We start from the raw sequence: 26,843 nt of genomic DNA, 5'->3' as shown, positions 1-26,843 counted from the left end.
CTGTCATCAGCTTTGGGGAAACAAAGCAGGAGTGGGAAACATTCCTTTCCTGCAACTTCGCAGCTTATAGTAACAAGCCCAGTAATAAACTTTTTAGAAATATCCTGAAAACTATGGTAGAGGAGAAACAGTTATATTTGAAAGCCAGTAAAAACATAAACCTGATTCTGATCTGGACATCTCACTGCATTTAAGCATGCAAAGCAGAGAATAGGCACATTTTTTTCCTCTTTCCCCAGCAACCTCTTCTTTTAGTCATTCTCCGTCAGCCTGAGTCATACTTTAACAGATCTGTAGAGGACAAGAAACTTTAGCAGGGCAAGAGAAATGCTGAAGCAAAAATAGCAATTATTTCGTATATAATGAACACAGGGTGAAAGGACCAGAAATTAATAATCTTAGGTATGGCATTGCATAATACTATTTGTGGTTTTAATTGTTAGGTTCTGCAGTTTTAAGTAGCAAAGTCAGGGTATACTCTGGAAAACTTCTGTTTCTATGAAACCACTGAACGTATAATCAGTGTACACAGGCACATTCCACATAAGGGCACTTACATTTGCATTCAGAGGATGAAGAGAATGAAAAATCTGCTTCTGAAAATCTTGCCCAGGATGACTTCAGTATTAATTATTCCTGCAATGGCTTTGCATTTTTTGCTACTTTTAAATAGATAGAGAGTGCCAAAAGGAAAAAGGAGTTCTGCCTAAAATCCTCCTTAGGTCCTAACTTATCCAGAACTTGAAGAAGAAACAGAATATATTGTTCTGTTTGACATATGGTATACAATAAACTAGACTTTTCTGAAATCAAACTGAAAATTGAATTTCTCTATCACAATGTTTCTTAACTCCCTAGTCGCAAGCTGTTAAAACTTCATTCTGACCTATTAACATTTGTTAAAGAATATACTTTTCTCTTCTAGTAAATATGTGACAGTGATGATCACCCCCAAAATGCTGAAGGAAACAGCACTGTGTTTGAAACAGCTGCCACTCTCTCTGGTATGCAGTTTCAGGGAAAGAAAACCATATTTAAATGCTTTAAATATTAAGTATTTATTTATTTTCACCATTATTTTATGATCAACTGTACCTTGCATGACAGTGTATGATTAAGAAGTGTATCATGCACTTCAGAATAGAGCCCAAAGATGGAAATATTGATATTTTATCAGAGATGTTTCAGATTGACCTAATCCCAAAATATGTTAGCCTGAACTATGTTTCCCCCAGAAGTGGCAAATCTAAGGGAATTTTGTTCTTTTTCTCCTGTTGGACTGAAATTAAAAACAAAATATGTCTGACTGGTGTTTTATGGCTGAGGAAAGTTCCTGTCAGTGTTTCTAGATGGGCTGGCTCCACAAAATGTTCTTTTTGAGAAGGCATCAGGGGTAATTTTCTGGTGATGAATTCTTGTTCCTGGAAGGCAGTCAGCTGTTTTGGGTTTTTTCCCAAAGGCAGTTTAAAAATGTATGTTTAATTAAATGTGCCTGTCATTTCCATTGCCAAAATTACTCTTTACCCTTCATTACTGGATATGCTGTAATTGTCAGAAAGCTGCATGACCAGTAGCTGTAATTTATAAAATATTTTGGGATATTTCAGTAGGAAAAGCTCTATACAAGTGCAAGATGTTAATAGCAATCTTGACAATTCCAGGCAGCTCAAATTTAAGGACAAAGTCTCTTTAGGGTAAAAAATAAAATTCATACCAAATCCCACATAATTCAACTAACTGATCTTTAATCTAAAGAAAGCTGTATCTGTTCTTGTGGGCAAAACAGACTCGAATTGTGGAATTCAATGTAATTTATTGCCAATTAACATAAATACGTAATTACTGATTTGGGTATTGGGAAACAAAGAAGGCAGATATTTAACTTGGGGGAAACCCCTTCAGAGGTGCCGCCAGCTCCCCTCAGCTGTGCCCTGCGGTGGGTCTGCTGGAACCGGCTGGAACCGGCTGGAACCGGCTGTGTCCCTCACAGGGCAGCCCCGGCCTCTCCTCACAGAGGCCGCCCTGCAGCCCCCCCACCCGGGAACCTCATACATTGATTTTGTCTGTTTTCCCGATTTTATTTTTTTAGGTCAGCACTAATTTTTTTTTCCTAGCATTGTGTATTTCCCAGCTTAACTACCGACCTGCTGGATTGCACACCTCAGACCCCTGAAGATCCCCTCCAAAGAGCAAGTTGCCATGTGTAGTACTCTATATTATATAAAAACCAGGTAGCATGTTAAATAGGATGAAAGTTTCACCTAAAACATAATGAACCAGGTGGGGTTTTTTTTGCTGATGGTTTGCTTAAGTCTGTAAACTATTTGTTTTGGGAGACATTTGCAAAATTAAAGGGTCTTACCCTGTTTTTGGTATCAGATAGTTTTGCCGTTCTGGCAGCGCAGCTGTAAAATCCATGCACCGCAAGAAGTCTGCTGCTCTCCTATTTTCCATTACCTACAGAAAGTCTCAAATTTGTTTCTTATGACATTTCTTTTGATTTGGGAAGTCAGAAGGGTTCCTGGTGTTGCCTGTACTAGTAACATGAGGTGAATCTATGTGAATTATAGTCTGTCTGTCTCAGCCATCTCTTTCAACACAAGCAGTGTCATTGGGTCCAGTCGTAGAGATTCATACTCTTTATTTTAAGGATCCTTATTTAAACATTGAGGAATTAGTGTAAAGATTTTTTTTTGCTTGAGGTTCAACCTACTTCAAATCTCTGATACTGGAGTGGGGTTCTTCTTTCCAAAGGATGTATATTGCTGTTTAGCAAGCATCTCATACTGTCATCTGTGCCTTGCAAGGAGTGTAAGCCAAGCTAATTCGTTGGATTACATTGTAGAGAATTTTGTTATAGCAGGTTCTGAGCCAAACGTTGTGCATACGCTAATTTTGCATCTAAATTTTTCCCTCCTAACAGTATGATTGAGCCCAATTTGGACATGCTCTTTGGTCTGGAATTATGAGTAATGTTCATTCAGCAAAAGATAATTGTTGAGCTCTTTCAGCAAAGTACAATAGGAAATTGTTTCTTGCAGAATTATCTGAGTGACAGTCATTTATATCAGCTTTGGTGAGTGTGACTAATTTTTTTATCATTGTAGTAGTACTACATAAATGATAGTTTTTTATCGTAGTAGTAGTCGTTCATAAATGGAGGTTAAATAGAGTCAGATCATGTTTTACCTAAAACATGTCAAATCACTAGGAGCTTATGAAGTGATGAAAACAGTATTAAGAGGGAGGTTGTTTTGCTTTCCCTTTGGAACTGGCTGGTATTGGTAGTGGTGTCATATCCATGCAAAGGGAGCAGGTCAGATTTCCAGCAGGGTGTAGCCAAGTCTTCTCGCATAGCAATTACCAGCCTTACCTCACAGATGCCTCAGAGTTGAAAGTATTTTGTAAAGGGTATTCTAAAATCTGGTATGCTAATCTAGATAAAAGAAATTTGGTATTGGTAAGTGTATTTTTTCCTCCCCTTTTCCCTTCTTCTTCCCCATTTCTTTTCTCCTTTATTTCATTGCAAAATTCATCTTATCTATCACCACTTAGTCCATTGCATTTCTTGTCTTTTTGCAGATGCATAGCATGGGGAAGTCTTACAGTCTGCGTAAATGAAAAACTTCAGAACTTTTAATCATGAGGTTTTTAAACAGAGTGAAACCAGGCTATTTAAATCTGTATATATAAATTGATTGTTTTCAGCAACATTAAGTAGTAAAAAGGAATGATGAACTTCCAGGTCACAAAATTAATTTAATGAGGTTGTGTGTTTTACTGTTGCAAGCTAAAAAATGCTTAATCTCTCTCACATTTCTCTCCCAGCGTATTTGGAAAGTGTCCTATTGCATTTATGCATATATACTATGTGACATTCTGTAAGTGCAAGAATAGTTCTGTAATCATTTATATAACTAATGGTGTTGTGTATAAATGCAGACAACAGGCTGAAGATTTTTTTAGCTTAATTATTTGTTGTCATCTTTTTAGTTTCTCTTCTGCTTTTTCCATCAGTCTGCAGTTTCAGATCTTCATATGCTAGTACCCTGGGAAAAGTCAAATCGTATCTTTTAATACAACGTTATAAGCATTTTAATGTAAATTAAGAATAAACCATTTTATCTCGGGCACTTCCTTGGGCTCTTCCGTTTTGGCTCCATAATTCAAATCTTCTTTCTCAGTTCAGTTGTGGATAAGAAACTATTGAGACAATAGAGCATTAATAACAACATAGCATTTTTTCATTAATATATGGTGAACGTCCCCTCCTCAGGAGGCTGCAGAGAGCAATGAGGTCGCCCCTCAGCCTCCTTCTCTCCAAACTAGACAAACCCAGTGTCCTCAGCCCCTCCTCAGAGGACATTCCTTCCAGCCCCTTCACCAGATTTGGTGCCCTCCTCTGGACACATTCAAGGATCTTCACCTCCTTTTGAAATTGTGGGGTCCAATTCACAGTATTGCATTCCTGTACTATGTTCCCTCTAGTACAGGAACACAATTAGTACAGCTATAGCGACTTATTTCAGGATGTGCTATTTCAGCATGCATTTGCCTTGTGGGGCCCTTTGCAAGGAGGAAAGCATGGTCTGAAGCTGCACTGGCTACCAGTTCGTAACTCAAATCGTAATTCAAAACCTAGGTTTTTAGCTTATAAACTCCATGTCATTTGAAATCCTTGCTCCTTAAAGACTGTCCTCTTCCTAAAAATCCTCTGGACCGGGGGCGCTCCTGGCAAGTGATTTCACCTCTAGCCTCACTCTGCCTGCTGATCAACTGGATCTACATTTGGGTGCATGCATGGGCCTATTGTCTCTTCCCACTGAGCTGGCATCAAAATGTTGAGATTCTTTAACTGAATATTAATTCAGTTAAATTAGTGCAGCTTTCTGCACTAATCGCACCAGTTTTGCAAACTAGTTACCAAGTGTGTGCTAGAAGAGTGGTTTTTGTAGTTTCTTTTATCAGTTTAAAGAAACAAACAATGACGTTCCTTTGTAGCTGAATAATGTCATCAGTTGTTTCACAGAATCATAGAATCACTAAGGTTGGAAAAGACCTGTAAGACCATCAAGTCCAACCATCAACCCAACCCCACCATGCCCACTAAACCATGTCCTGCAGTGCCACGTCCACACGTTCCTTGAACACCTCCAGTGATGGTGACTCCACCACCTCCCTGGGCAGCCTCTTCCAATGCTTCACCACTCTCTCAGCAAAGAAATTTTTCCTAATAACCAGCCTAAACCTCCCCTGGCGCAACTTGAGGCCATTTCTTCTTGTCCTGTTGCTAGTCACTTGGGAGAAGAGACCAACACCCTCCTCACCACAACCCCCTTTCAGGTAGTTGTAGAGAGCGATGAGGTCTCCCCTCAGCCTCCTCTTCTCCAGACTGAACAACCCCAGCTCCCTCAGCCGCTCCTCACAAGACTTGTGCTCCAGACCCCTCACCAGCTTTGTTGCCCTTCTCTGGACATGCTCTGTTTCTGATACAGGCCAGGATGCTGTTGGCCTTCTTGGCCACCTGGGCACACTGCCGATGCATATTCAGCCATCTGACAACCAGCACCCCCAGGTCCTTTTCCACCAGGCAGGTTTCCAGACACTTTTTCATCACACCGATGTTCTCAGGTGGTTTCAAGTGGGTGTATAAGAAACGAAAATCCTCACTCCTTCTTGGAAGCAATCTTCCAGGTGTGTAGGGACTCTTAAAGAGGGGCAGTTGCCTTTTAGTGTGGAATGGCCACCTGGCCGGCCAACTCCTTACCCACATCAGCATGATCAGCAACAACCTTCCTCTTCCCTAAAGACTGAAGAGTTCATTTAAAAACTCGGTGACCTGTCTTCGCACTCCTGGAGAGTAAAGCTTATCCCCACAGACAGCAGTGCCACTAACTGCGTCTCATTGACCCACCAGTGTTTCGTCTCTTGGAGCTTTTTGAGTGTCTGGCACTTTCTCCAAGGAAACTTCCAAAATGGAAGCTCAGTTAATGCCAGCTGTGGTTCTTTCCTTCCCTGGGAGGAGACATCCATTTCTGAAGTGACCAGGCTGACACCACCATCTTCCTGTTGGGAGCCCACCCACACAGTTTGTCCTTTGCTCACCCGGCCAGTGGAGGGCTGGATCTGGTGGTTGTGACTGCATGGAGCTGGCTACCGACGGGCAAAAGCCTCCTTAACACATCTCTCAGGCTCCACCCTTCAGGCTTTGATGTCATCAAATGTATGAAAGGGTGAAGTTCATGGTCAGGCCTTTTGAATTTAGATTGCAAAAAAACATCGTTCAAGAAATGTAGGTTTCCTTGTCTACATCATAGCGCGGATTTCATGGCATCCATGAACCAGAAAAAGCTGTATCTCATGGTCTATTTCTACAGCCCCCATACTCCATACCAGCTGAAGCTCTGACAGAAGAGACATCCCCTACTTCAATAAACCATGCATGAAGGACTGCAGGGTAGAAGTAGATAACCCAATATCAGGTGGAGTGCCATGAGTTTCTGCTCCAGTCTGGAAATATGGGAGTAGGCAAATGTTTCTGGAGGCAGGAGCAGGTCACAGGGTGACTCTAAGCCACCAATGTGATACAGGCAAATACCTTCTTGTGTGTCAGGCAAGATATTTCCGTAGGAAAGGCAAGTGTTGTGCAAAGCCCTGGTGAGAACTCACCTGTACCACTATGGACATTTCTCATTCCTCAGGTTCGAGAAAGAGAAACTCCATGTGGGAAGAAGGCAGACAAAGACTAAGCAGTTGATTAGGGGCGTGGTGGCCTACGGAAGAAGACGATGACTAGAAGGAGCAAGACAAAGGCTGAGAAGGCTGCCATCTCTTTCCAGAAAGGTAGCAAGGATGAAGGCCAAAGAAGGAAAAGAGCTACTGAAGTGCAAGGAAAAAGATGGTCAAGAACACAAACCAATTCAGTACTTCTTTCCAAGAGGAAGAGCTCACCATCAATAGTGTAGTAGCAAATGTCCCTTGGTGCATTGCTAAGGAATGGTGAGGAAATCATGCATGCTCTTCATGTCTCTGCAAAGTTCACGCAGAGGGAACCAAAACCCTGTCTTTCACCTCTGGCATCACCACATCCAAATGAATGTCTATGGTAGAAATGCCCTTATTTACATCGTCTGAATGTACGTACCCATTTTGGCACCAACGTACAAAACGACAAGAGTAGTACCTTCCTTCCTCTTTCGGGACTCAAAGTACTAAATCCTAAAGGAAAAAGATTTTCCAGGCTTTTAGATAAGATCTGAACATCTTCCCACAAATGGAGGTAGGCAAATAACTCTCAGAAAGGTTAAAGTCACCAATGAGCTCTGAAAGTTTTACCCTGTGGCTGAAGTGCGTTTTGTGTCCCATCTAAACAGGGCCAACTGCGCAGCTCGGTGTCAGTGGGAAAAGGGCATGTGAGGGCGATAGCAGCAATGGGCTATTTTTACAGTTTGGAAGACTCATTGTTTGCCTGGCTGTGCTTTGGGCACGGTCCCAAATGTTCTAGGTCTGAAAAATGACCAGCCTTTCCACCACAGCAGCGTAACCCCCGTGCCCTGGTTTTTCAAAGCCTGTGTTATTTCCATGGCGGTCTTTTGGCACTGTCCATCCCAACCTATGGCTCTCGCTACACCTTAGCTTTCCTCCTGGCTACAGCTGCTGCAATCACCCCCCTTGCGCCCCTGGAAAAGGATTTGTGTCCAGCCAGAACAAGTCCCTGGTCCTCCTCGCCGCATGACCTCATGGCTGTTAGCTCTGGCACAGAGAGGGGTTGGCTACTAGGGGTGGTCTCTGGGCTGCAGGCTTGGTTTCTGCCATGGCCTGAGAGCGGAGTAACAGCACTGGGTTTGTCCTTGGGAGCCGAATGGCAGAGGACGCATCAGGGACGCCCAGCAGCTGTGCCCAGTGCATGGCCACCAAGGTCAGGGACAGCCCCTTGGGCGCCCTGGGCATAGGGAATGCCTCGGGGCCAGCACCTCAAAGGCCTTCCTCCAACAGATGCTGGGTGGAGGGGCAGAGGGTGGGGCTGCACATGGGGGCCCGACCATCCCCATGTCGCAGTGCCACAACCAGGCAATGCAGCAGTCACAACGCCCTGGGGCAGGATAAAAGGGAGCATGCTCCTGTGTCTTGCTGCCAGAGCTGGCCTGGGGGCAGCCCACAGACATCCAAGAAGAAGTCCTTGAGGAGCTGGTGGAATTACTTGGACGGGGTAGAGGAAGGAAGACTGGAGTCTGGATGACGCTGCTGGAGAAGAGAAGAACCAGCAACAGCTGGGGGTACCCAAGGCTATCTGGCCTTTTCAGCTGGAGAGCAGTGGCCAGACCAAGGGAATGCCTTCTTGAGGAGCACTGCAGAGCTTGCCATCCTCATCCCCTGTGGAGCCAGTGGCAGCAGCCGTAAGAAATGGGATGCAGAGATGTTGCCAGGGGTCCCAGTGCTTTGGAGCACCCACTGGTGTCCTGCCAGGCACAGGAAGGATTCTTGCCCCCAAGGTCGATCAGGCCAGGGGCTTTTGGCCACTCTGGGAAGCCCCAGAGGTGGCTCCAGTTTGAGGGAGAATAGGGCTTGGGCATGTCCTGGGAGGGGTGACCAGCCTGTGGGAGGAGGAGGCAGGTCTTGTTCACATGCTCAGGGAATAGCCGATCGCCAGCGCTGGGGTCAGGAAGGAATTTTCCCCCGGGGCAGATTGGCACTGGTCCCGGGGGTTTTTTGCCTTCCTCTGCAGCATTGAGCATGGCCATTTGTCAGGGCTCCTCTGGTCCCTTTTGGCTGCCCTGCAGCTGGGGGGAGGAAGGCTTTTTTCCCCCAAGGTGGGCTAGCCAGTGTCCCAGGGTTTTTTTGCCTTCCTCTGCAGCACTGAGCACAGCCACCTGCCAGGGCTCCTTTGGGCCATTTTGGCCAGGTGCCTGCTGCTCCTGCTCCACGAAGTTGGCCCTTGTGCCCCGCATCCGGGGGGAGGAAGCTTTCTAGATCCCCGGGGCGGGCCCCCAGGGTGGCCCCCGGGGGTTGCTTCTTGTCCTCTGTAGCATGGAGCACAGCCCCTTGTCAGGGCTCCTCTGCGCCATTTGGCGAGGTTCTTGCCTGCTGCTATTGTACCTCCAAGGTGCTACTTGTGTCTTGGCTCTCTCGGGCTTTCTTGCCCATTGCCAGTTTGTAGCGGAAACAAGCTCTGCTTCCCCTTGGCTCCGTTTCCCCAGGGGTACTTGCTTGTGCAAAACTGGCTGTGCTTCCAAGCTCACTGCACCATCAGGAGCTGCCACTTTTCAGCTCTCCCTGCATGCAATCCAAGCGCGGGGCAGGCACGAGAGCACTTTTCATGCACCTCTGGCCAAGAAGCACAGCGGAGCAAGTTTAGGAAGTCAAAAAGGATGATTCTCATCGATATGTGTCCTACTTTGGAAAATACCCCAGGGTACCACACTCTTCCTCCTCCTCCTCCTCCTCCTCCTCCTCCTCCTCCTCCTCCACCTCGCGTCGTTGCGTCGTCGCGTCGTCGACATCGTCTCGTCATCGCGTCGTCGATGTCGTCGCGTCGTCACGTCGTCGCGTCGTCGACGTCGTGTCATTGACGTCGCGTCGTCGACATTGTCGCGTTGTCGCGTCGTCGTGTCGTCGACGTCGTCGCGTCTTCGTCGACATCGTCGCGTCGTCGAAGTCGCGTCTCGACGTCGTCGTGTCGTCGCATCGTCGCGTCGTCGACGTCGTCGCCTCGTCGCGTCGTCGACGTCGCGTCGTCGCCGTCGTCGCCTCGTCGCGTCGTCGCGCCGTCAACATCACATCGTCGCCGTCGTCGCGTCGTCACGCCGTCGACGTCGCGTCGTCGACGTCATCGCGTCGTCGCGTCGTCGACGTCGATGCGTCAACATCGTCGTGTCATCGTGTCGTCGCATCGTTGCGTCGTCGACATCGCGCCGTCGGCGACGTCGCGTCTTCGCGTCGTCGCATCGTTGCGTCGTCGATGTCGCGTCATCAACGCATCAACGTCGTCGCGTCGTCGACGTCGCGTCGTCGACGTCGTCACCTCGTCGCGTCGTCGACGTCGTGTCGTCGCATCCTCACATCTTCGCGTCATTGCGTCGTCGACATCGTCTCGTCGTCGACGTCGCGTAGTCAACGTCGTCGAGTCGTCGCGTCGTCGCGTCGTCGACGTCGCGTCGTCAATGTAGTCGCATCGTTGCGTTGTCGCGTCGTCGACGTCGCGTCGTCGACGTCGTCGCGTCGTTGCGTCGTCGTGTCGTCGCGTCGTCGCGTCGTCGACGTTGCGTTGTCGACGTCATCGCGTCGTTGCGTCGTCGACGCGTCGACCTCGTTGAGTCATCGCATCACCGCGTCGTCGACATCGCGTCGTTGACGTCGCATCGTCGATGTCGTCGCGTCGTTGCGTCATCGGCGTCATCACGTCGTCGCGTCATCGCATCGTCGACGTCGTCACGTCGTCACGTCGCCGCGCCGTTGCGTCGCGTCGTCGACGTCGTCGCGTCGTCGCGTCGTTGCGCCGTCGATATTGCGCCGTCGATGTCGTGTCATCGACGTCATCGCGTGGTCGCGTGGTCACGTCGTCAACGTCGTGTCGTCGACGTCATCGCGTCGTTGCGTCGTCGACGACGTCGCGTCGTCAACATCGCATCGTCGATGTCGTCGCGTCGTCGACGCCGCGTCGTCGCGTCGTCGATGTCGTCGCGTCGTCGCGTCGTCGACGTCGCGTCGTCGACGTCGTCGCGTCGTCGCGTCGTCGCGTTGTCGACGTCGTGTCGTCGCGTCGTCGCATCTTCAACGCGTCAACTTCGTCGCGTCGTCACGTCGTCGCGTCCTCGCGTCGTCAATGCGTCGACGTCGTCGCGTCGTCGACGTCGCGTCGTCGACGTCGTCACCTCGTCGCGTCGTCGACGTCGTCGTCGTCGCGTCCTCGCGTCATCGTCTTCACGTCGTCGTCGTTGCGTTGTCGAAGTCGTCGCGTGGGCGCGTCGGCCGTCGTCGACATCGCGTCGTCAACGTCGTCGCGTCATCCCGTTGTCGCGTCGTTGATGTCGCGCCGTCGGGTCGTCGTCGTCGTCGCGTCGTCACATTGTCGTCGTCGCGTCGTTGCTTCGTCGAAGTCGTCGCCTCGTCCTGTCGTCGATGTCGTCACGTCGTCAACGTCGTCACGTCGCCTCGTCGCCGTCGACGCGTCGTCGACGTCGCGTCGTTGACGTAGTCGACGTGTCGACCTTGTCGAGTCATCGCGTCGCCGCGTCGTTGAAGTCGCGTCGTCGACGTCGCGTCGTCGATGTCGTCGCGTCGTCGCGTCATCGGCGTCGTCACGTCATCGCGTCGCCGCGTCGTCGACGTCGCGTCGTCGACGTCGTCGCGTCGTCACATCGTCGCGTCGTCGACGTCGTCGCGTCGTCGACATCGCGTCGTCTTCGTCGTGTCATCGATGTCGTCGCGTGGTCGTGTGGTCGCGTCGTCAACGTCGTGTCGTCAATGCCTTCGCGTCGTCGCGTCGTCGCGTCGTCGATGTCGTCACGTCGTCGTGTCGTCGATGTCGCTGCGTTGTCGACGTCGTCGCGTCGTCGACGTCGCGACGTCGCGTCGACGTCGTCGCGTTGTCGGGTCGTCGACGTCGCGTCATTGACATCGCGTCGTCGTGTCGTCGATGTCGTCGCGTCATCGCGTTGTCGTCGTCCACGTCGTCGCGTCGTCAACGTCGCGTTGTCGCGTCGTCGCGTCATCATCTTCGCGTCATCGACGTCGCGTCGTCGACGTTGTCACGTCGTCGATGTCGTCGATGTCGCCGCGTCGTCGACGTCGCATCGTCGTCGCGTCGTCAACGTCACGTCATCGACGTCGTGTCGTTGTGTCGTCGATGTCGTCGCGTCATCGCGTCATCGCGTTGTCGTCGTCCACGTTGTCGCGTCGTCGACGTCGCGTCGTCGCGTCATCATCTTCGTGTCATTGACGTCGCGTCGTCGACGTCGTCGCGTCGCCGCGACGGCGCGTCGTCGACGTCGCATCGTTGACGTCGTCGCCTCGTCGCGTTGTCGACCTCGCGACGTTTGTCGTCGTGTCGTCGACATCGCGAAGTCACGTTGTCGCATCGACGACGGCGTCGCGTCGTCGCGTCGTCGACGTCGTCATGTCGTCGTGTCATCGACGTTGCGTCGTCGACGTCGCATCGTCGCGGCGGCGTCAACGTCACTTCGGCGTCGTCGCGTCGTCGACATGGTGTCATCGCTTCAAAGCGACGACGTGACGACTATGATGCAACGACGCGATGACGTCAACGACGCGACGACGCGACGTCGACGACGAAGCAACGACGCGACGTCGACGACACGACGAGGACGACGACGCGACGATGTGACGTCGATGAAGCGACGACATCAACGAGGCGACGACGACGACGACACGACGTCCACGACGCGACGACGACAACGCGACGACGTCAACGATGCGACGACGCGATGACGTCGACGAAGCGATGACGTGACGTCAACGACGCGATGACACGACGACGATGATGATGCGACAACGACGACGCGACGACGCCACGTCAATGATGCGACGACACGACGACGATGACACGACGACGATGACGCGACAACATCGACCACGCGACGACACGACGACGACGCGACGACGACAACGCAATGACGACGACGAAGCGATGACGCAACGACGTCGACGACGTGACGTCGACAACGCGACGACGCGACGACGTCAACGATGACGACGAAACGATAACGCGATGACGTCCACGACGTGACGACGTCGACGACGCGACGTCGACAACGCAACGACTTCGACGAAGTGACGACGCGATGTCGACGACGCGACGACGTCGACGAAGCGACGACGTGAAGTCGACGACATCGACGACGCGACGACGCTACGTCGACGACGCGATGACGCAATGAAGTCGACGACGCAACGTCGACGACGTGACGACGCGACGACACAACGACGTCGTCGAAGTGACGACGTCGACGAAGCGACAATGCAACGTCGTTGGTGAAGCGACGACGTGACATCGACGATGTGGCGACGCGATGACGTCGATGAAGCAACAACACGACGTCGATGACGCGACGTCGATGATGCGACGACGTGACAACACGACAACATAGATGAAGCTCTCCTTGCTTCCGACCCCCTTGCAGAAGTTCATTTACAGCTTGCTGAAATATGACTATAGAGCTTAGATTGAGTTTTATATCTAACTTTCTGTGCCTCTACGTGTACCTCAACACACACAGTTATCAAAACTGCATTATCATTTTTTTTGAAGGCCATGTTGATAATTAGTATTGTAGGAGAGATTTTTCTAAAGCGTAGTGAATGGAAGACTACGGGTCATCTCCTTTGTAGCTTGGCATAGTAAAATTGTTGCCAAAATACAGATTTTAAAAAGGAAAGCCTGCTAGCTGAGGCTACAAGCTGGCTACGTTGACACAAGCCATTTAATGCTTTATACTCACTAGTAAATTTTTGGTGCTTCAAAATGAAAAGCTGCTTTTTGCAAGTTTCGAAGTGTATTTTTACAAGGCTTAAAATGATACCTGATGCCCAATCTCATGTGCTAGTGCTGTGTTGAACACAGAGGAGGACCAAATTCTTTTCTGTAGTTCATCTTGTCCCTGCTCTGTAAATGAAATCTCTTTCTTAACTTACTAAAGTTAATGGCAAGCTTCCAAGTTTTCCCAGCTCCAGTCAGGGCTGTTGCTGTTGACATTTTTTACAGGAAGGGAAGAAGGAATGTTCTTTTGTTCTCAGGAGGAAAGTGTAATCCTTTTTTAGAGCAAAAGAAACTAACAGGGAGCAGTTAAGCAATCAGATCAAGGTCATGCACAGGGAATGTGTGTGGAGTATGCAGCTGCTGAGCCTCCTCTGCTAACACCAGGATAAACTGGAAGCCCCTGTTTCTCCTCCCCTCCACATCTGCCTCCAAAAAACATTCCTCATGTTTAGTCTTCCCAAGTTCGAAATGTATTATGAGAATGTAATATGAATCCACATCCAAGGATCAGCTAAGTAAAGGCATTGGTCCTCCCTCCAGCCTGTCTGCCAGGCAGCAATGGGGCTGAGGCTGCCCCACAGGGGAAGGGGAGCTGGGAGTGAAGGTGAAGCAAAGCAGGTAAGGACAATGCCCTCATGATGGGTCCCAGTCCCACAGTGCCCAGGCAGAGAGCCGAGCGGGTCAGGTGACAGTGACCCGGGGCAGCCAGGAGTCCAGCTTGCCAGATTAATCCTTAGTGACAAGCAGGTCCAAGACTAGCAAGTTAAGTCATTGAGTCAGAGTCCGTGTTGGTGAGAGGCAGGGGTGGGCACAGGGCCACCTACGGCATAGCTTGGGCAGGGACCAAGGGCAAGGGCTTGAGCTTAAATGCCCTGGAAAGAGCAGAGGCTCCCAGCTCTGTTCCCAGGAGTCAGGTCCAAGGTCACACAGCTGCACCACATCAGAGCTGGCCTTGAGCAATGGCTATCAAGGCTCTGGGAGTGGGAGGAGAAGTTGCAGAGCCTAACACCAAGAACAAAAAGTCCACCAGAAAGTTAGCCATGTGGACAAGACTACTGCAGAGAAGATAATTATTTGTGTCTGGTTGCTGTAGAAGAAGCTGGGGAGATTCCCTCTACCATTATTTTTAGCAGTGATTCAGCAAATGATCAGCCTAAACTTTGAAGTAATTATGGAACAGGTTGAGGTACAAATAAACAAAATGAAAATTAACTGATTGCCAGGGCTGGTGCTAATCACCTAAGCATTCTGGAGGAGCTCAAGGGTAGACTGAAGAATGATCTGCTGAATTTGAGAGATGGATAGTAAGATAGCAGATGAAATTCAGTGCAGGTAAATGTAACTCCTGGGTAAAAGTAATCCTGGCCTCACATATAATATTCTGAGCTATTACTTCATTATTGTCACTTAAGAGTGAGACTGTGGATTTATAACAGTTCCATGAAACCAACAGCTTAGTGCTCAGTAGCAATGGAAAAAAAAAAAAAGACATTTTATTACTTTCTGGGAAGAAAATGGAGATAAAGTCACTGCAGGTTTACCCCCTCCATGCAGTTCTGGTCCTCTCATCTCAAGATGTATTACAGCAGGAGAAAGTCTGAAGAAAGGCAATGAATGTGAGCAAAGGTATGAGAAGATCTGTTCAAGGAACAGTTAAGTAAGCTGAACTTTACGTTGCCCTTATCAAAAGATGGATGGATGATATGATAGAGAACTACAAAATCATGAGTGACAGGGGAGGGGTGCATAGAGATGGATTGTTTGTTATTTCTTCTGGCATGAGAACAGGGGGCCATCAAGTGACACATGTAGGCAGTAGGCTCAATGCAAGTGGGAGGTGGTTGTTCATGTGGGGTGAATGAGGCCTGTTGTCCTGCCTGCTGAAAGATGGTTTGGAAAGGAGCCTGGAAAAGTGTTTGGAACAGACCTTCTTTGAGGCTTACTATCTAGACAAACCACAACAAGCTCAGGGAGTCCCCTAAGGCTGGGGAGAGTTGGAGATGGGGAGAGTATTAGCGTGCAAGTGCCTCCCGAGTGGTACTTACTCTTCCTCATTTAAATGCACTGTTGGAGGCAGAAAACTGAACCTGGTGGACCAAGGTCTGCTCAGATATGACTCTTCCTTTGTTGTTGTGATTTTACACAGGAGCATACCTTTGAAGACAAAAATCTAAGTTACTTTTTTAATTCAAAGTGTATCTGTCCTAGGCGTGATGCAAGGTTGTCATATGCTGCCATGAAAATTCAGTATTGAGTCCTTTGATCAGCCAAATGTTCAGAAAAGCTTTGACACTGCATGTGTGCAAGTCTTCACAAACTACAACTGCGATGCTAAAGAAAAGCATTAGACAAAGTCCTCTGTTTGTTGTCCAGTGAGGAAGGTAAGCAGCCTGACTGCTGACCCTCCAGCATCAAGAAGCTGTGGGTTTTCCCCTGTCCTGCATATTCCCCAAGCTATTGGGAACACTTCAGACAGATAAGATGCTGTCTTGCTCTCTGTGTACAGCCTTCTTAAAATGTTTGTTCCTTTCCATCCTCCTGCTTTTGTGTTTTGAGGGAATTTGCCATGAGCGGTTTCCATGGTTACGGGTTATGGCTGCTCTTGGAGTGAGAAATCTGCGGAGAGTAAATACACAAGCCAGTGCATCCGGGACAGGGGAAATGTGCTTTGTATCTGTAATGGCCATTCCACCCTAGGTAAAAGCCAATGTGAAATTGGAAAAATAGATGTTATTCTTAACCCCCTTGTCTTACTATGAAATGTAGTGCTCTCCTTTACCATTAGGTCTTTTAAGATTGCTGAAAGCACTCTGATTTCTGTGGTCTCTCGAGTACTAAAGGGCAGGAAACAGGCTATCTTGCAAGATATGCCACTAAACGGAGTTGTGCAATCTTCTTGTGTAAGAAAGAAAAGTGCTTTTTCTCTCTTATTCAGAATTGTACACTTCCATTTTTTTCTTTCCTTCAAATATAATGGAGGAAAAATCTGGAGTTTTGGGACAGATGCCATGGTTCTCTTCTTGCCTTTACATTCCTTGGTAGCATTGGCAAGTACTTGCATCTCTGACCAGCTCTGTACAGCACTTGGTTTGTTGAACCTAGGAATAGTGTTGGACACACATACAGGAGTGCAGGGCATGTTGTTACTATGCACAAAGAACTTCTTATGAAGAAGCTGTATTGTCACACACACAGGTTGCAATAAACCTGAAGCAAGCCTTGGTCCCATGACCGTCACTGAAGAATTCATTGCCTCTGTTACAAAATTTGAGGAAGCCTTCACTACAAACGCGGAGGATGAGTTAGCAGGCCTTTCTGAATAGGACAGCGCAGAGCCTCTGCACACATTTGTAGCCTGGAGTGAGGAGCTCGGGGATAACTAAGCCACCCTTTACAAAAAGATTTTAATTGCCAATCAGGTAACTTTGGGTAACACTCTCCTGCAAGTCCTGACTGTAGTGAAGAGAAAGGGGAAAGAAAAAGCAATAAAGGAAGAAAAATCCTACATTAGAAACTAAACTTGGTGACTTTTCTTGTTCTGTTCCTCCACAGTGTTTAACCATAGTTCTTTACCACTTTAACATAGAATTGTTTATTTGAGCAAGCATCAACAGAATTTCTAAGGCAAGTGCAGCTGCATCTCATGGATGCTCATAAAAGCACTCAGGGGACTAACTGATGTTCCAGGGAGGACTATCAAAGGATTTATTCTAATTTGGTTTTTTATTAATTGTTATAAATCCTTCATTGAACTGCAGTTAAAAATGACCCTTTTGGCTAAGTACACCCAAAAAGCCACCCAGTTTTTAAATGTGTTTTTCTAATAAAGCCCAAGTTGCAGATGTCGTTTCGTTTGCAACTTCTACAGTACAGCTCTGCAGTACTCAAGAAAAATAAAATGAGTTTTTGATGGAAGAAGTGGCTAACCATTTAGGGGAGCTTACTGAGCAGTAGAACATTGCAAATGGCCATACCTATTCAAATCCCAAAGCAAGACATTTCCAGACTTCTGTATTTCAGTAAAATGATTAAAATGAATGTCTTGCTATTTATAGAGGGTGGCAGCTTAACACCATAGGATATTCATATTTAATAGTCTGTTCTTGTAATGCTGCCAGTGCTGAAGAGTTAAGGAACTACTTGCTGTGATGGATGGGTTTCAGCCAAGCATTGCTGCTGATGCTCGGCCACCACAACAGCCACCTGCCAGCCGTGAGACTCTCCTGACAAGGCAGTGACCCCTTGATGGGGAGCATTTTTGACAGATATTTATTGGTGTTCTTAATCACCTGATAGAGATGTCTATGGTGGTCACTTCTCACACTGCTGGCAGCCGTAGGCCACAGCTCTATTTGAACCAAATTTGGAGGGAATTGGGACTGCTCTGAGATATGCAGTAGTAATTGTATGTGTGCCTCTGTCCACTAGCATTTGGCTGGCTCTGTGGGGTTTTATCCCTTTTACTTCATGAAAATAACCTCTTACAGCTTTGCCTTCATCTTTGAGATACATGCAGCAGCCCTGGAAAAATGTGGGGCTGTGCTAGCTCCAGAAAAATCAAAGTGGACCTCTAGGAATCAGTGATTGGAGGGGAAAAAAAAGCAGGTCAGCTAGTGACCCAGAAACACTTCTGCGAAGGCCAGTTTAGGTCCAAGCAGTATTTGTGGTTGATTCCTCTTCACCATCCTACTCTGTTGTGAGAGGAACCTCTGCCAGCTGCATGATAAATGAGATGACTAACATCTGCCACATACTCATTAAACATCACACATTTATGATATGCAACCCTCTGCCAAATCTAGTGCTAATTAGGATCTGTAATGAGTGTTAGTCTCCTCCTAATTAATATAAGCAGGGTAGAATTTTCAGTAGTACCTAAGTGACTGAGGAGCTCACATCTGCTTTTCCAAAAGCAGCTTAGAGACAGAGAAGCCTTTCATTGGACTGAAACGGCATGCAAACAGCCGTACCAGTGGCTACTTCTGTAAACTGGGACACAGGCCTGGCTGCACTGGGGCTGTCGACTGGCTTAAGTGTGTTATTCTGCTAAAGTGAGTTTGGTTATCACTGGGGTAACATGATGGGTTTCCTTTGGCTAGCTCCTTTCTTCTGCTTGCTCCCTCTCCTGAAGCACAGACGACTGTATTCTGGAGAAGTACTGCACTTGAAAACCGAGTCACTATTCCAGAATCAAATCTCTCTCCTTTCAAGAGCGTCCACCCAAATGAACCTGCAGTACTTGAGTTTCTCACTCATAATCTGCACTCCAAATTCCCTGTGGCATAGGACTGTGTTGTTAGAAGGTCTTCTGGTTGTCTAAAGGCAAAACTGCAGAACATAGTAAGGATAGCTTTATTTTTTCATTCCTTCATTTGTTGTTCCTCTGACCCTCAGTCCTCTGTGCCACTACTTTTTGAGTATGAGGATCCTTATAATTCATTTGAAAGATGGTCACTGAAGCACTAGAAGATCAAGGTTGCAATGGACGTCTGCAGCTGTATGGTAAACCCATTGCACAAAATTCTTCAAGTCTGTCAAGCTGTGATCTGGTCTGCACTGGAAATTATGTGGAAAGTGGAAAAAGCTCCCTAATTTCATTTTACAGAAAACATTTTTTAAGACGCATCCAATATTGAGTAGAAGGAAACCCATGGAAAGTTGGTACTAGAGCACGTACGGTTGTGATTTAGAGCATAACACTGCATTAGAAAACATGAATCCTGCTTTGTTACAAACAAGAAGGAACTGTGTCTTTTCCAGCTGGCCTAGTAAAAAAGATCTGACTTTTTCATCTAGCACAGAAAAAAAGTTAATTTAAAAAAATGCTTTAAATATCCTTTTTACAGAATTCTTTTCAAACATTCATTTTTACATGTATGTGTGCAAGCTGAAAATTACCCTACTCAAGAGTCACAGCTCCATAAAAACACAATTTCCTTTTTTCTAACTGAAACATTTTTAAAATTGCAGTTCCAACAGCAAATATGTAAAAAGATCTAGGTGTATAGAATAATCTGCAGAACTTAAAAATGAAGAGCTGATAGAAAGAGAATATGAATGCATGACTGCTCTTGTTCCATCGACATGCCCACCTCTCTCCCCTGAAGCTTGGCTATAAATCTTTGCAGGGTCAGTTCAGCATTTTTCCAGTTGCAGCAGATAAAAAGTTCTGTGCAGCTTTCAGTGCAGGGGCCCTTGGACAAAAGCCAAGGTCTTGATCCAGCTCGTAGTGAACCAAGTGGAAAGATGCCCATTAATGTGAGAAGAGCTTTAGGTGTGACTTTTGGCCCATGACAAAAGATTTTAATGGAGCCTTTTGTGGTTGCTAGGTTTGCTCTGACTTCTTTGTCTATATAGTAACTTTGTCTTCTAATGTGTGCTGTTCATAGGCTATCAAAAGTACCCTTTTTGGGGGGATGAGGAAAAGGTATTTTTAAAATAACTCCAAATATTTAGGGATCGAGAGTTCTGTGTGCATAAGCATATAAAAAGCACAGTCTTTAGGGGGAAATAGTGGAGACAGGACTTCTAAAGGCACAGGTCAGACACAGGCTCAAGGAGCAGCTATTAAATAATGAGAAAACCTGCTCTGTTAAAGCCATTAAGGATCAGTACTGTTGTTGCAACATATGGCCAAGGATGCAGCTCAACAGTGACAGATATAAAGGTCTGACTTTGCCAGACAGAAACTTGCCCCTACTCACCTGCCAGAACCCATCCTGGATCTCCCTTTGCAAGGCACAGCCTCCATGTCATGGCTCAAGCTGGGGAGAATGCATGTATTTTGGAAGATAGGGGATCCCCACAGGGTGTAACTTTGACTGTTTAACCTGGAGCCAGTGAAATGAAGACAAGCTCTAAGTCATATCTGAGAGGCAAGATTGTATTTTTCAGGAGAAGCTGGTTTCTGTGGGAGGAGAGATACTAGCTCCTGCTGGATCCCTGCAAGTGGACATCCTGTTGCCTTACCCAGCTGCAAGCTGCTTCCAGGTTCCTACAGCTGCTGTGGATCAGGCTGCCTCCTCTGCAAATCACTGCTCCAGTCAGCAGCACCTTGTCCCTGTGCAGGATGGTTTGGTACCTGCTGAGCTCCTGCAGTTCCCATGTAAGGTTTTAGCAGCTCTCCTGCAGCAAGGGGGAGCACAGCATACGGTCTTCACCTCAAAGTGCTCTGCTGGGGTTGCCTAATGAAATGAACTCCTGGTCATCCCAGGATATGTACTGAGGGGAATATGCATTGCATAGGCCATGGGCTGCTGCTGGACAATGAAGGTAAATACTCTTTTGCAATACATTGAAGAGTAGAAAGACTTTGAGCTGTAACCAGGTGCTGAAGCAGACCTGAGTATGTCTTGCACTGAGTTGATTGTAGGAAGAATCACTAAACGTATTTCCTCCCACTGGGTTCAGCTTTATCGTTTAAATTAATATATTTGGTGAGGGTCTAATGGGCTTCAGAAGCAGCAAGCAAACCCACAGAGGTAGAGCAGGGAACAAATGTACCAAAAATCAGATCAGCAGAGCTATTCCCATCTGCTTTTTATTGGGTATTGTGGACAAGAGATAGCAATTGAGTTACTTGTAGAGGTATCCCAGCCTGTTTTGAGAAAAATAGTGAGCTTTTGTTGCTGTAATCCAAAAATACTTTTGGTAATAAGGATAACTGATTTCTCAGATTAAGCTAGGCATCCTATCAGATCTAGTGTTTGCATTTAGAAATAAATGCCAGAAAAAAACTGATGTGTTTTATTTTGAATGCAAAGGATGTATCTCTGTTCAAAGGAAGCTGAGCTACAGTTTTGATTTGATCTACCAGCATTAGCTGAGTATTTGTTCTCTAGAAAATAGGTCACAGCAAGAAAGGCAGTTAAATTTAAAAAAAAGAAAGATGAGCAGTAGTGACTGGAGAGACTAAGGTGTTCAGTAGATGAATGGTACTAACTGACAAGCAGCCCTCTTTCAGTTGAGCATAAATATTAATGCCTTTCACATTCATGCAAGGCAGAGCCTTTTATTAAAACGTACTAAACAACAAAATTACAACCTGCATTTCTTAGGTTGGAGGACTTTGAGCCTACTGTGGCTGCCTGGTAGGAAAAATGTAAAGCTCGTCTTGTAAACAGCCACTGTTTGGTCACTTGTGAGGGCAAGGAATTCCAAACCTGATCTATGATCTGACTTCCAAAATTTGACACATCACTTTTCAGGACAGTAGTTCACTAAATAAATATAAAATAAATGCTACCATTGTTTCCTTGCTGCAAATATCCATTTATTCAGTATTCTGTATTCCCCATTCTAGCTTGCCCCCCAACTTTGTTTCTGTGCCGACTCTGTGAGAATAGCCAGGGCTCTTGTTTGAGTCCTCCTCTTTCCTGCTGTAGCGCTAGCGACACTCTCACACCCTCATCTGCCCCAAAGCTCCTCATCCTGGCAGAAGTATGTGCTCAAGTATACAAATGAATCACTGCCTCCAAGTAAGATGTGATGGGCTGCCACATCTGTGTTGGAAAGGTACTGTGAGACTTTAATCCTCCTGTGTCCCTTCAGTTTTTGTGTAAAACAAAACTGTCTGGCTTAGGAGCATCCCCAAAAAGACTCTGTTCACCTTCTGCAAGGTTGTTAGATGTGCTTTGGTCATAGCAAACACTTCTAGCCGGGAGAGAAAGATGGCAACTACTGTTTAAAAAGAAAAACTCTGTTTTCACCTCAGGTGAGGGTCTAGGACTTCAGGGGAAGGTCTGTGGACCTGGCGCACAGGAAGCAAGTGGAGGCGATGCTTTAAATTTAGTGTCTGTGTCCTGATAGCCTGTGATTGCAGGGAGCTGGTTTTGATGATCTCAGTGGTTTCTGACAGCTCTGTTCTTTGCTTTTCTGCTTAGCTTTTAATTACTTCAAATGCACACTTATGTGGTGCCAAAACTGAATGGGACGAAAGAGTTTTTTTTAAAGGCATGGTTCCTGTGGAGTAGTGGTGTTCTTACTGAGGGTGCAAGTAGCTCTGTTTAAAAGAGTCAGTGGAGATATCTCGACCGAGTGCAAAAGGAGTGTGTTACAAGCTGTATGTGTACCTGGGATCCCTCCTGCACTGCGTACCCTCCAGCTGTGCTCAGGCCCAACCTGCCGCCGGTACACCTGCTTTTGTGGTGCCCTTAAATAAAGGGGTAGCTGTTAGATGGTGAGAGACTTCTACTGCTCACTGCAGCTGTATTTGCATTCTGTGTCTGCTATACTTCCAGCTGAAGAGTTACAAACTGAGCCCAGGCAGGAGGTTAACTGCTGGGCTGGCTTCTTGAGCTCTATTTTCTCATTTTTATTATAACTATCATATTATTTTCCTTGTCATAAGAAAGGACTCTTATGATATTGAATTACTTCCTAGCTAATATATCATTATGTCAGTTGTTTAAGGAATGTAGTTTAAAACATATTAAGTGTTATACTCAATATTGTGATTACATGTTGTTCTTGTTTGCAGTTATACCGTAATAATTACAATATGGCAATCTGGAAAGAGTCCACTATGTCATTCTTACCAGTGTAGTGCTGTTACTAGGGGAAATTTGTGTTTAGGACTGCCCTTTTCTAGTGTGATTGAAGGTATGAAACTCTTTGTAGAGTCATATATAAATATTTGAGTTACATGTATGCCTGTGTACATATATTTATATTTGTGTATATATGTACATAAATATTTAAATATTCACCAGCACTTCCGTATGCTGTAGAAGCTTTACACTTTAAAGGGAGAATTTGAGAATTTGGATCTAAATACTGGGCCAGAACTTAAAACCACTTCATTTCTCTAACTCTGTCCCAACCATTGTGTTTCTTGGCTGCTTCTTGCTTTGCAGTTGTCCCTGTGGAAGGGAGCATAAGACTCAACCAATACACCTAATGTGTTATTTCAAATATCACGCATATCAAGGCATGGGCTTGATGGAATTTCTCAAAGGTATTGCTTCTACCAACAGTGTTTGTGCTCTCACATGAAGCAGTGGCAGTATGCACTAAGGCACTTCATGGAGGAGCTAGCAGGTGTTTACCTAGACAAAGCTCTTCTGAGTTCAGAACCACGAAGGCCTGTCAATAGACTTAAGAAATCTGTAGTATGGCTTGCGTCTGAGAATGATCTACAAGACCCTGAGGCTTGAACCAGCTATTATCAGCAAATTCTCTGTTCTTCCTATGGCCCTCGATGAAGGGGATAGGTGATATTTCAGTGCATGAATTTCTATATGACTGTCCAAAACTGAAATGCATGGGCTGATTCCATCTTAATTGTTTACAAGAGTTTTGGGCTTCTGTGAGTGTGGTGGCTTTCAGAGAAGCAATTTTGTTGACTGTTATGTTGCAATACTGGCTGTTGTTGCTGCTGATGCCTCATCACATAACTGCGCAGGTACCCTGGGCAATGGTGGGAACACAGCTGTAAATGAGGCAATGGTGAATCACACTCAGTATCACAGAAAGAAAGCTACCTTCTCCTCTGTGTCTATGCATTGGAGTTTCTTTAGAAACATTGCAGTAGTTCTAGCTGGTTTTCTGTTACTTCTTGCCTGTCATAAATCCCAATAGATTGGGGTTTAACAGCCAAAGTTAGAGGAAAAAATGTAACTTATCAAGCAACAAGCCTGTTTCTACAGTTCTCTGGCTCTTCATTAGTTTAGACTGGTAATGTTGTTAGTATGAAAGGAATCGGTCTTTGTGATAGCTTTAGGAGGCTGTGAATGTAGTGGGAGTTGTAAGAGGAGAAGCAATCATCTTGTTGCTTGAAGTAATCAATGAAATCATCCTTTTCATTCCAGCTGTTTCAATCTCATAAATGTGACATCATTCTGTCCATGATCTACCAGAAAGAGGTATTTTTTTGTGAGCATTAGTCAGTCAGAGGCTTTGCAGTAGGTCATGCTTTTATGTTGATTACTGCTGCACTCCAAAGCCTCATGTGCCCAAGCAATAGCTGATTTTGCATGGCAGGTTATAACCATGAGGAAATATTTGCAGAAACTATGCTTTTACACTTATCAGGACTAGAGCTTCAGTGGTAAAAATAATTTGAATCACAATGAAAACCAATGTCAAACTGAGTGATTAAGAGGTTTGCAACATCCAATAAGCAAGATGGCCACAAGATGATGCAAAGGTGAGCGAGAAGGAGATATGGCCTGGGAAGACTGCTTCCACCTCTCCAGGCAGAGAAGTCAGTGACAACGGCAATCTCTGTATAGTGGAATCTGTGACTATATTGTTTGCTTGTCCCCAAAGCTGCAGTTGGCCTGGAAGTGGGGAAGGCAGGAGTAGGAATGATGATCTTGTATTCTGGTTTGCATCCAGTGGACAAGCACTTCATAGGGAAAACATAGGAGTGCTACAAGAAAGAATCCCATCTTCTTTCCCCTGAAGAGCGAAGAAATCTCACTAGACTCCAGAAATAAGCCACCCTCCTGTTGTCATTGGACCAAGCCAGAATAGCCCTTCTTTAGAATCAGTTTTCTTTCTTAATCTTGCCAGAAATTTTATTTCATGCAGGCAAAAGAGTTGGCATTTCCTGCTAATGTTGACTAGATAGTTCTCATTTATTACACTGATTTTCAAAAGCAAAACCAAATAATTACTTCTCCTGGTGTTTTGGGGTTTTTTTGTAGCCTGTCTGTTCAATAATTTAATGACTTGTTAACCATCTTTGAGGCAGGAACCATCATATTGTACTGAAGCTAATACAAGGCAATCCTTCCTCATGGCCAGGACATCATAATAACTTCAAAATACTGACATATCATTTGGAATAAAAGGTTCCAAAGAATAACTCCGACATTTTTCTGTATCTTCAGAATACTCTTTTGCTCTAAACAAAATACGGCAAATAAACACTAAAACTGTCAGTACCCCCTTCTGAGTTTTCTAAATCCTTTCACAGCTCTGTCTTCCATGTTAGCTGCTCTGGTTTGCTGTTCCCTACAGACTGTCAGGTTAACAACAGAAGGAAGGATAGGTAAATCATCATAGACTTTTGTCCAGACATTTTTTTTGAACAAAGCTCCACTCCAAAATTAAATTCCTCATATACCCACAGCTACAGAGACTATATCCAGCAGCCAACCTCCATGAGGTCTTCTGCTGTTGCTCCAGTCTCTGAAGCAACCCAGTTGGATCTTTTGGACATAGGCAAAGTGGAAATGCACCTTTCAATCCATAGGTACCTTCTCTGACTATGAGGGAGCGGGATTCTTACAGGATGTATTAAGCTGCCTATTTTGGATGTCTAACAGGACAGTGAAGAGGACCCAAGTTAGATAACTCAAAACCCTGTCTAATCAGTGGGGAAGAAAGAGTGTTCTCAGTGGGGTGATTTTCATGGAGAAAGTTAAATACCTGCAGTATCTTCTTGTTTGATGAAACTAAGATATATTTACTCTGTGCATATTACGTTTACGTGCTTTGTGGCCTTAAAAGAGATTTCATAAATGTATTTAACAATATTATCTGTAACTCTCATTCAAAGATCAAGGCATATAGCTAGTGTTAGAGGCAGAGCTGAACCATGCATTATGGTACTTAGGCAGTCTTTTGCCTTTCCTGGCATGTTTCTAGATCATGAGGAAAAAAGCATTGAAAATAAAAAGTTTCTATCTATCTAACTCTTACGGCTTCTAAACAAAAGATCATACGTTTAGAGTCTGGGTATGATGAAAAGGTGACTGATATTTTGGAAAAAAGTGTATTTGTAGAGAAAAAGCTCCTAAAATGAGCTTGACCTGCACCTGTATTTTCATTATGACGTGGTTGATGCAGAACAAAAATAAGGATGTAGTAGTAGTGTATAGCTGAATTTTCTGGTTAACAGCAGTCTGGGGAATTGTAATTGCCTGAGACTTCAAGTAGCTTTATTTGAACTACCTATTTGTTACAGGAAATATTTTGGGAAACCCCACTCTCCTTTTTATTGTTAACCTTGAACTCTGTTGGTTTGGAATGGCTGTGTTTGGAGGACCCTCAACAAGCACCAGGGTAAATTGCTTGTCAGGATCCAGGTCCCTGAGGCCCATGTAGTGTGTTCTTCCTGCATGGAGCAGACCATACTGTAGGGTGCAAAAGGAAAGCCCTCAATGTGGGTTCCCCTAACATAGCCCAGTGCCCTGGCCAGCAGCCTGCAGGTAAAGAGGGAGTTAGTTTGAGGTCTCTTGATCCCTCAGTTCTGGTTTGTGAATAAGCAATTGTAACAACAGCTACAGCAACTGCTACAGCAACTCTTTCCAACATTGCCAAGCTATGGGGTATCCCTCCATGTTGAAGAGGCTTGATAGGATGGATTTCTTGGGCCAAGTGAAACCTGTTCTCATGCAGG

The sequence above is a fragment of the Gavia stellata genome, chromosome 3, assembly GCF_030936135.1.
Source record: "Gavia stellata isolate bGavSte3 chromosome 3, bGavSte3.hap2, whole genome shotgun sequence".
Classification (NCBI taxonomy): domain Eukaryota; kingdom Metazoa; phylum Chordata; class Aves; order Gaviiformes; family Gaviidae; genus Gavia; species Gavia stellata.
The sequence above is the reverse complement of the archived record's forward strand: the minus strand, read 5'-3'. Positions refer to the sequence as shown.